We start from the raw sequence: 11,595 nt of genomic DNA, 5'->3' as shown, positions 1-11,595 counted from the left end.
ATCGAAGTCATGGCTAGAATCGGCTCTAGCTGCTTTAGATGATCTAACGATATCTTTTTCTTGGTGCCACTCATGTGAGTGGGAAACAGTGTTATCAATAATTTTGTAAGCGTCAGTTGCTGTTTTCTTCATAATAGAACCACCAGCTGCTATATCGATGTCTTTCCTTGTAGTGATGTCGCATCCTTGGTAGAATATTTGTACTATTTTACAAGTGTCTAAACCATGTTGCGGACATCCTCTTAATAACTTTCTAAATCTTGTCCAAGCTTCATATAAAGTTTCATTTGGCTTTTGTGTGAACGTAACAATTTCTCCTTGAAGTCTCATGGCTTTAGATGCCGGAAAGAATTGTTTAAGAAATTTTTCAACTAAAACGTCCCATGTATCAATCGCCCCTTCAGGTAACGATTCCAACCAATCTTTGGCTTCTCCCTTTAAAGTCCAGGGAAATAGCATGAGATATATCTATTCATCCTCCACTTCTCTTATTTTAAATAGAGTGCAGATCCTATTAAAGGTACGAAGATGTTCATTTGGATCTTCCTTCGGTGCACCACTAAATTGGTATTGATTAGTTACCATGTGTAGGATTTGTCCTTTGATTTCATAATCTGGCGCATTAATGTCTGGTTGAGTAATTGTGTGACCTTGGCCAGTGCGTTTAGCTCTCATTCGGTCTTTCATACTTAGAGGTTCCAGATTCTTCATGATTGAATTTGTTGAATCTGAATCACTAGAGGATTCTGATTTAATGGTTCGTTCCTCAACAATCTCTGTTTGAATGATTGGTGGTTCCAGAGGAAAGATTAATGGTTCAGGATCTATGAATTGTCCCTGAATATTCTCCGGATTCTCAATTATGAGGTCGGGTTCAAAAATTGGATTATCGGAAATTTGAATTGGAGTACTTGGTTGACTAGATGACGATTCTAAAGAAAAATCAACGGCGACAATATTTGCTAGATGTCTTGATCGAGTTACAGGTGGTGAACGTACAAAAGGTGGTGAACGTTTTGCTTTGTGCATTCACTGAATATCCTATTAGTTATAAAAATAAGAAAAATTATATAAGTTATCAAATTAATAGACTTTTCTGATTTTGCCCACGTTTCGAATAGCCAAAAGATGCAGCAGAGGGGCAGGATTCGTTTGGTCTCAATATAATTGAGTACTGTTTGGCTCCAATAACCTGGTCCACGTACAAATCCAACTATTACTACGAACCAGAAAATGAATGTCTATCAATTTAACCACTTAAAATAATTTTTCGTTTTGAAATTTTAGAGAAGAAATAGAAAAAAAATCTATGTCCTATAAACTAGAGTGTCGAGAAATAAGAAAGAAAAAGATTGCGTGTCGAAAAATGTCGAAAAATAAAAGGTCGAAAAATAAAAAGAAAGTAGCGCGTCGAAACTTAAAAAGGAACTAAAAACTAAGAATTAAAAATTACGTCTAAAAATATTAAAGCTTAGAGAAATACTATATCCCAAAACGGCAATAACTTAAAAAGGTACTAAAATATAAAAATGGCGTCGCAAAATTCTAAAGCACCTAAATCTTAGTCTAAAGAAAAAGCACTTAAGGGATTTTTCGGCAAAGCCTAAAAATCTAGAAATAACTATGGTAAAAACTATGACTTAACACTAAATATGAGCGAAAAATACAAAAATTACGCTAAAACAAATAAAAAGATACAAAATATAAAAATAAAACTTAAAGTTGTAAAAAGTACAATTTTATAAAAATATTATTTTTATATTATTTATTTTATAAAACTATTAATTTTATAATTTATTAAAACTAATTAAACTAAATATACAAAATAAATAATAAAACTAAACTAAATAATTAAATAAACAACCCTAATTAACGACGTTTCATAAAAGATTTTTCTAAAATTGTCACTCCTATGAATAAACTCCTTGAAAAAGATGCTCCATTCATCTTTTCGGATGAATGCATCAAATCTTTTAATATTCTTAAAGAAAAACTCACTAATGCGCCGATCATGATAACTCCAAATTGGAATCTACCATTTGAACTCATGTGCGATGCAAGTGATTTTGCAATGGGAGCTGATGTGTGCGAGGTGTACTAGGAAATAGTATTATTTTTACAACGAAATACTATTAAATATGATACAATTTTACACAAGATATTTATTTATTTATAGAATGGATATACCTAAACCTTGCTACAACACTTATAGGCAGTGTACCTAATCGTACAGTAGTGTAGTTTTTAGTAAGTCCGGTTCGTTCCACATGGATCTTTTAAAACAAGCTTAACGCTATATTTTTAACTTATAATTATAAAAATACAAAAATATATAAATAATATTATTATTATAAAAAGGGGGTTTTTACCATTTAATGACCGGTTTGTCGATTTTAAAACTTTAGTCGCAGTTAAAACCTAATGTAAAATATTAAAAATAAATATAACTTAATTTAAAGCGTAAAGTAAATAACGATAATGAAATTGCGATAAATAAAAGTGCGATAAAATAAAGTTGCGATAATTAAAGAGTACGATAATTAAAAATGCAATTAAATAAAATGACAATAAATAAAAGTGCGATAATTAAAAGTACAATTAAATTTGAAATATATAAATTATGCTTATTTAAACTTCCGTAATCATGATGTTTGACGTGTTGATTTTAGTTTTATTACCATGGGTTAATTGTCCTTTGTCCTGGATTATTCGATATGTCCATACGGATTTGTCCATAATAGTCCATCAGTCATAATCATAAAGTGCGAAAGTCTTCGTCAAATTATTCTTATTCCCGAAGTCAAATATTCCAACTAATTGGGGATTCGAATTGTAACAAGGTCTTAATAATTTGTTTAATGAATACACCAGGTTATCGACTGCGTGTAAACCAAGGTTTTACTACTTTGTTAACAATTACACCAATTACCCTTGAATGTAATCCACCCCTGTTTCAACAAGTCTATTAACTATTAATCCAGTTCCGTGTCCGGTAAAATGAACAATTATTGGTATTTATAGATATCCCGCCCACCGTACCCAGTCAAGCGTATGTGGTTATATATAAATACGTCAAATTATAAGTCTATATATTAAATTAATGAGGTATCATTTAGTTAATATAAAGCCCATTAATAGCCCATAGTCTAATTTCCACAAGTGTCGTTCTTTTATCCAAATCCCAATTAAGGTACAAAGCCCAATTACCCAATTTTAATATTTAGCCCAACATCATGATTACTTCGGCATTAAATAAGCATAATAATAACTTAGCTACGAGACATTAATTTAAAAATAACATTAACCATAACTTACAGTGATTAAAAATAGCGTAGCGTTACACGGACAGAATTTCGACTTACACCCTTACAACATTCGCTAACATACCCTTATTATTAGAATTTAAAATTAAAATTAAAATTAAAATATATATATATTTACGTATGATAGATAGAGAGATGGATGGATGTATTGTGTAAAAACTGAGCCAAAACACGCGAATTTATAGCATGTGGCCTGGATTTCAGGGCCATGCGATCGCATGGAAAATAAGCCTACAGGCCATGCGATCGCATGGAGGTAGGTATCAGCTCACACTCCTTTGTTTTCTTGTTTGCCGATGTTTATAATATATAATATAATATATAAATAATTTATATAATTATTTAAATATTATATTATATTCTTGTGCATAGTTGACTCATAATTTTTAGTCCGTTGCGTTGAGCGTTGAGAGTTGACTTTGGTCCCGGTTCCGGATTTTCGAACGTCCTTTCGTACAATTTAATATCTTGTATTTTGCGTTTTGCGTCTTGTACTCTTGAAATTTTTAGACGTTTCTCATCAATAATTTGAACCACTTTGATTGTATTTTGTACTTTTGAGCTTTTTGGTCGTTTACGTCTTCAATTCGTCGAATCTGTCTTTTGTCTTCACCTTTTATTATTTAAACGAATATCACTTGTAAATAGGACAATTGCAACTAAAAGCTTGTCTTTCTTGAGGGATAATGCTATGAAATATATGTTCATTTTTAGCATTATCAGGAGCCGTTTCAGGACAAAGGATTGAAAAATGATTTCAACTAATTTATTACGCTAGTAAGACGTTACAAGGAGCACAAACGAATTACACAACTACTGAAAAAGAACTCCTTGCTATTGTCTTTGCTTTTGACAAATTTCGTTCATATCTCGTTCTAGCTAAAACGGTGGTCTATACCGATCATTCTGCTCTTAGATACCTATTTTTAAAACAAGATACCAAACCACGATTAATCCGTTGGATCTTACTCTTACAAGAGTTCGATATTGAAATCCGAGACAAAAAGGGAGCAGAAAATCTCGCCACTGATCATCTTTCTCGCCTTGAAAATCTCGAATTAGAAGTTCTAAATGAATCGGCCATACAAGACAACTTTCCTGATGAATAACTTTTGAAAATCAATTATAATGAAATTCCATGGTTTGCAGACTATGCAAACTACTTAGTATGTGGATTCCTTGAAAAAGGGTTGTCGTACCAAAAACGAAAGAAATTCTTTAGTGGTATAAAACACTATTTTTGGAAAGATCCACATTTATTCAAAAGTTGTCCCGATGGAATAATACGATGATGCGTATTCGGAGATGAAGCTAGTCAAATCTTAAACCATTGTCACACAGGACCAACAGGAGGGCATTATGGGCCTTAACTCACAGCAGGAAAAGTCTACGACGCTGGATTTTATTGGCCTACAATTTTCAAAGACGCACACCTTCTTTGTAAATCATGTGATGCATGTCAAAGGGCCGAAAAAATAAGTCAACGTGATGAAATGCCACAAAATGTCATTCAAGTATGTGAAGTATTTGACGTTTGGGGTATTGACTTTATGGGTCCATTTCTAAAATCTCATAATAATCTCTACATTCTCATTGCCATTGATTATGTATCTAAATGGGCGGAAGCACAAGCTCTCCCAACTAACGATGCACGAGTTGTAGTCAACTTTTTAAAACGTCTTTTTGCAAGGTTCGGAACACCGAAAGCTTTAATAAGTGATCGGGGTACTCATTTCTGTAATAATCAACTTGAGAAAGTTCTCAAAAGATATGGAGTAACTCATAAAATCTCAACCGCTTATCATCCATAAACAAGTGGACAAGTTGAAAATACCAACCGAGCTTTAAAACATATTCTAGAGAAAACTGTAGGATCAAATCCAAAGGAATGGTCCATGAAATTGGAGGATGCACTCTGGGCTTTTAGAACAGCCTTCAAAACTCTAATTGGAACCACACCTTTTAAACTCGTTTACGGAAAAGCATGTCACCTATCAGTAGAAATTGAGCACAAAGCATTTTGGGCTTTAAAGACATGTAATCTTGATTTACATGAAGCTGGACGTCTACGGTTAAGTCAACTAAACGAATTAGAAGAATTAAGACACGATGCATATGAAAATTCATTAATCTATATGGAAAGAACGAAAAAATGTCATGATAAAAGAATCCGAAGTTCAAAAGAATTCAAGGAAAGAGACAGAGTTCTTCTTTTCAATTCACGATTCAAGCTATTTTCTGGAAAACTGAAATCAAGATGGTCTTGACCATTCATAGTCAAAAGAGTTTACCCATACGGAACAGTAGAGTTAATAAATTCAAATGGGATTGAATTTAAAGTTAACGGTCACAGAGTTAAACATTACATAGATAATCTAATGGAAGTTGAAGATGAAGTTAATCACAATTTCGACACCACAGCTAACTATGTGTGGGAAGATTCGAACATTTTAAGGGTAATATGTATTTCTGTTAGAGTTAGATTTTTTGTTTTCGTGTAGTTCTCGAAAATGGAATCCGCATGGTTTTTCCCTAGCAGACCCTAAAGAACTAGTCTTCTCCCTCCATTCTGAATTTTTATTTCTTTTAGGTTTTACGAGATGAAGAATTCCTTTGATTTGACTCATGGTCTACTACTACACGCTATGATTACTAAACGTAATAATAACACCTTCCAGAGTGAATTGGTATCATTCATAAGAGGCAAAATAGACGAAGTGAGGAAATAACTCAGGAAAGATCATCATAAGATACATTTTGGTAAAGGAAAATCAAAATCTGCACCAAAAAGAAGAGCACGACACCTTGAAAGATGTCATAAATGCGGAAAATGGTCACCTGAAGGTAAATGTTCGAACAATCAAACACATTCCAATTCTGAGTTCGTTACTTTATGCAGAGAAGGACCGTTCGTAGGTTTAGAAGAAAAGTTATTGAAGAATCGAGGTTACGCTTATGCAGCAATGGAGAACCAAATCGAACGACTCTCCTATGAGTCGGCTAAAGCAGGTCTCTGAGAATTCTATCTCACAGGTAAGTATGTACAGTTTTTATTTGTTTTTATTTATTGTTTTTAACCTTTTGATAATAAACGCTGAATCGTTCGTTATAAAGTATTAAATTGATATTCAATAAAATTAGGTATGCGAAACCGAAATTATTGATATCATACAAAAAATTAACTCATCACTACGAAATTTACCGTTTATTCATAAGGTATAAATATCTTTAATCAATCAATCCAAAATATTTCAGAAATTCGTCAGGAGTAAAACTAGGTAATTTAGCCGAAATTACTTTACCCAAAAGATGGACGTATATTTTTGTTAATATTTGATTGATTAAAGTGGGATAAAAGATAAAAAAGATTTTTATTTTTACCTTGTTTTTAAAATTAATATATAACTATATTATTTTAAATGTAAGTATGAAAAATTAATAATATTTATATAAACTTTTATGCATTTTAAATTTAAGTTTGGTGTGAATTTAAAAACAAAATTTACTTTATTTTATTAAGTTAAAAAATTGATTTATAAAATTCGTCGTGAGTTGAAGACTAGGTCATTGAACTGAAATTGCTTTACCCGAGGGCGGGACGAGAAATTTTGTTATCATTATTTTTAATTATTTATTTAAAGTATGCCAAAAATATTAAAAAAAAATCCAAAAATCTTTGCTTTTAAAACAATCGCTTTAAAATGACAAATTTTAAAATTTTGTCGAGGGACGGACTAGGTAAACGTACCGAAACGCCCTCAATCTAAGGAAACAAAATTTTAAAAATTAATTAATTAATTGTTTTAATAGTTAAAGGATTTATAAAAAAAAAAGAGCCACACTCGCGAAGGTTTGTGTGACCCCACATCCGCACTCGCGGAGCAAGAAAAACCCAAAACAAATAAAAACTGGTCGACAGACCAGTCCCCATCCCCATTCTCAATATTTCTGCGAAAAACACACACAAAACACTCTAAAAACGCGATTTTTCACCGTTAATCATCAAATTGTTTGCTAAAATCATGTTGAGAAGAATCCTACCAAGAAGTTTTTCAAGGAGATCTGTAATTTCTACATCTAAACACTCTTTAATCCGGATTTTTAGTGTTCTTGAGCAAAATTATACCTAATTTGATTTTGATGATTTCTAGTTTAATTGTGCTTAAATTGTTTGTATATTATGCTTGTATAACCTAGATTGATGCTATTTAACATGATTAGAAGCCTTGAACTTCAAATTTTGAGTAATCTATGGTTTGCGTTCTTGAGCAAAATTGGGGCTTTTTGATATAAACGGGTTATGGCCGAATTTTGTTGTTAGTTCATACTTAATTAAGTAGTGTAACATGTTTAGGTTGCTAAATGATCAGAACCTTGATCATAAACATGATTTTTGAGCAAGATTGTTGACTTTTTGAGTCAAAAATGCATGAACTTGATTTAATTGACATGAATGCCATTTGGAACTTGTTTAATTGCTATAATGATTATTTTTAACATGTTTTAGAAGATGAATGCTTAGAAACATTGTATACATTTTGATATATGTTTATTTGTAAAAGTCTAGAATTGTTAATTTTATGAAATTGTGTATAAGTTTAATATTGATTAAACATGTCATTATGATTGTTTTGATTTATGATTTTGCTAACACTAATGCATATTTGGATGCACAAAAATTGTGTTTAATGTGTTTTGCGGACTGAAAGGGGTGAATCTTCATCCGCATCCCAAGCTCACAATGCTCCTCCTGAGAATGCAGACAAACAGGAGATTAACGACCAATACAGACAAAATCTACCGCATCAATTCATTTCATATTCAAATATACAATTGGCAGATTTACACCCTAATTTAAGATTTGACAGACATTGGATAGATTATCTAAAATATCAGAGGAACTTACACACCCTTTAGTCAAATAATGTTGAAGTACCCAGGGTAATAGATTGGGAACCATTAGAAACAGTGGGATTGGTCGAGCCAATCAGAGAATTACTTACACAAAGGTATGGTAATTCTACTTTTAATGATTGGGAATGATTATTCAATATACGTAGGCTTGTATATAGAGAATGGTGTGTTGAATTATTATGTAGTGTTGAAATAAATGATCGGGTAGCTACCTTAACTGATTGGAGCTTTATTAGATTTTTGTTAGGAGGATTGATGCACCATATGTCTCTATTAGATATGGCTCAGGCTTTGTGTATATATACGCCTGAGGAACTAGCATCTACTGATTGTTAAAGGTTGATAATTAATGGTAGGAGGGTTGATGAAAATTTTGATATGAATGGAATATGGAGTAGAATGACTAGCCATAACTGATTTCGTGGGGGATATTACTCTTATACTGATATTAATAGAGCTGAGCTAAGAGTGATCCATAGGTTTTTAGCAAACTCGATTACACAGCGAGGTAGGAACAAAGAGAAGGTAAATGAAAATGATTTATTTTACCTCATGTGTATTCGAGACCCACAGAGCGTTGTGAGTATACCTTATTGTGTGGGTTATTATTTATCGGTAATGGTTAGGGGTATGCAGCCTAATAGTATAATAGGAGGTGGTATCTTTATTACTTTAATTGCTGAGTATCTCGGTGTGGATAGAAGTCAGGGGGATTATTAGTTGCAGTACCAGAACCCCGTGATAGAATTGGTGTGCAAGTATATCATGGTGCAAAGGTTTTAAAGAAACGACATAACGCTGCAGTACCATATGATGGCGCGCATCCACAGATAGAACGAGATCAGGAGCAAGATAATGCGGGTGGAGGAAATCAGATGACAGAAATGCGAATTTTATTGGCCCAACATGAGTATGAAATGGCTAGACAACGAGCATTTGCAGATTGGCAATATCATCAAAGCCAAATCATAAGCCATTGTGCCTACATAAACACAAACTACATTCCTACTTAACCGGCCATATTTCCTCCCTGGACTATACAGACCCGACCACCGTTCCCTACATATAACTCAGCTCAAGCATTCTACAGCACTTAAGGCTATGAATGGAATCCCTACTGGAACCATCCTCATCAACCGTAATTTTCTTTTATTCCTATTTTTATTTTGTAACTTGTAATTTTATACTTTTAATACTTCTTTTGATACTGTAATAGTTTTTATAATTTTCTAACTTTTATTGTTAGATTTTAATAATTTTTGAATGTGGGGTGATATACCCAACTTCAAAAATATGTATATATATGTTTGTAGTTTATCTCATGTACAAAACAGGAAAAAACAGCGCACTTTCAAAGACTGGCATTAAGTTCAGCAAAAGCAACTAATTTTGATGATAAGATGCAAAATAAATGTGATATAACAACTGCAGGAATGAACAAATGATGTGCACCATTTATCATTCAAACAAACAACAATATGTTTTGAAACTTTGGTAAAATTTAATCATTTTTCTACGCTAATCACCCCTCAATAATTTAAATTGTTACTGATTTCTTACAAATGAGGGCATTGCAAGATCTTAAGTGTGGGAAGGGATTAAATTCTTTTGGATTTTAAAGGTTTGACTTATACAGTTGGTTTAATAGCCACCGTTAAAATACTAGTAAACCAGTAGTTGTATTAGAATCTAGTGCTCTCTGATAATAAAGAACAGCCCTAGTCTTATATACTGACTACCCACTTCTAGTAAAAAAATTTGAAAATTTTTAACTAAATGAACTCAAAATCATGTTTATACATATTTATGAACGATAAAACTAGGTGTTAACACCGAAACTATTGTTACCTCGGAAATGACATAAATTGAGAAACAACCCAAAACGCTTGAATTCATTTAAAATGGAATAGAAGAGAATAAAAAGGCAAAGAAAGAAAAATAAAAGCCAAGTGTGGGAAAAATTTATCAAGTTATTTAAAACATATATCACATATTTTTGCACAAATAATTGAAGATACTTTTGTTTTGGACGATTTTAATCAGTTTTACCCAGTTTATTGTAATGGAATGTAAAAGGAAGTACAGTCTTCCAAGAAAAAGACACGCGCTTCTTGATTTAGGTCAGGAAGTTGTCGTCCAGACTAGTTGTAGAGTCTACGAAAAACCTTGAAAAGTTTTCTCGAAAATCAGCTGGAAGTCCATGGATCTCAGCATCAAATGTGATGACCCGGAAATTTTCGATCAAATTTAAACTTAATCTTAATATAATTTCGACACGATAAGCAAAGTCTGTAATATTGAAATCTCAAAAAAAAAAACTTTGAACTGTGTTCATGTATTCATTTACCCTTAGACTATTTCCGATGATTCACGAACCTTAAATTGTAAATAGAAAAGTAGATATAAATAATTATATGTGTAAATAATGATATATTATAAATATAACTATTGTGTGATTTAGATATTATGAAAAAATAACCTAAGATAATTTAAAATTAATATTTAAATTTTTTTTTAGTTAATTATAGAAAGTATATGGAATTTAAATGGTTTGAACCTAATTTATCAACGTTAACCAAGTATTAGATGTATACTTTAGGTTTATTTACTTCAAGATATATAATAAATCTATATAAAGATGTTATTTAAAACATAATTATATATAGTATATATTTAAGAAAACTATACTTAATTATTAATAAATGTATATTAATATATACTAAAATGTATAAAAAAATTTAATACCTAATATAAGTTATTATAGAATGTGTTATATGATATTACATAATAAATAAAATAAAATGCAAGTTAAAATATAGTTGTTATATTTTCATCATTACTTTCATTATGGATACAAATATCAACATCAATATTAGTTTTATGCTTATATTATAATTGTAATTTGAATACTATCAATTATTATTATTATTATTATTAAGTATTAATATTATAAATATTAATAGTATTATTAGTATTATCATTACATATTATTATTACCATTATCATTAAGAATTATTATTATTATAAATTATTATTATTATCATTAGTATTATTTTTGTTAAACTTACTATCATTATATTTATTATTATTGTGTATTAATTCGATATTATTATTATATCAATAATAATATTATAGTTATTATTATTAGGAAATAATACAAACTATTTTCTTTTATCATTGATAATATTAGTAATTTTATTAGTATTAATATATATTTATTTACTTATTAATAGAAATTAAAAACAATTTGATATATATCCAGAATCCGTTGTACGTCATAATCATACTATAACAAATTTTTGTTTCTGTCTTTGAAAACGTTAAACATATGAAATCAATCGTACAAAATTTTAAAGAA

At 30.8% G+C, this 11,595-nt stretch overlaps 1 non-coding gene across 1 annotated transcript; it reads left to right on the top strand.

Annotated features, from left to right (window-relative positions):
- Positions 1–220: 220 nt before the first annotated feature.
- LOC139894985 (small nucleolar RNA R71) lies at positions 221–327 on the top strand. Its single transcript, XR_011775457.1, has one exon. It is a non-coding gene; the product is annotated as a small nucleolar RNA R71 (small nucleolar RNA).
- Positions 328–11,595: the final 11,268 nt, after the last annotated feature.

The sequence above is a fragment of the Rutidosis leptorrhynchoides genome, chromosome 2, assembly GCF_046630445.1.
Source record: "Rutidosis leptorrhynchoides isolate AG116_Rl617_1_P2 chromosome 2, CSIRO_AGI_Rlap_v1, whole genome shotgun sequence".
Taxonomy (NCBI): Eukaryota; Viridiplantae; Streptophyta; class Magnoliopsida; order Asterales; family Asteraceae; genus Rutidosis; species Rutidosis leptorrhynchoides.
The sequence above is the reverse complement of the archived record's forward strand: the minus strand, read 5'-3'. Positions and strand labels throughout refer to the sequence as shown.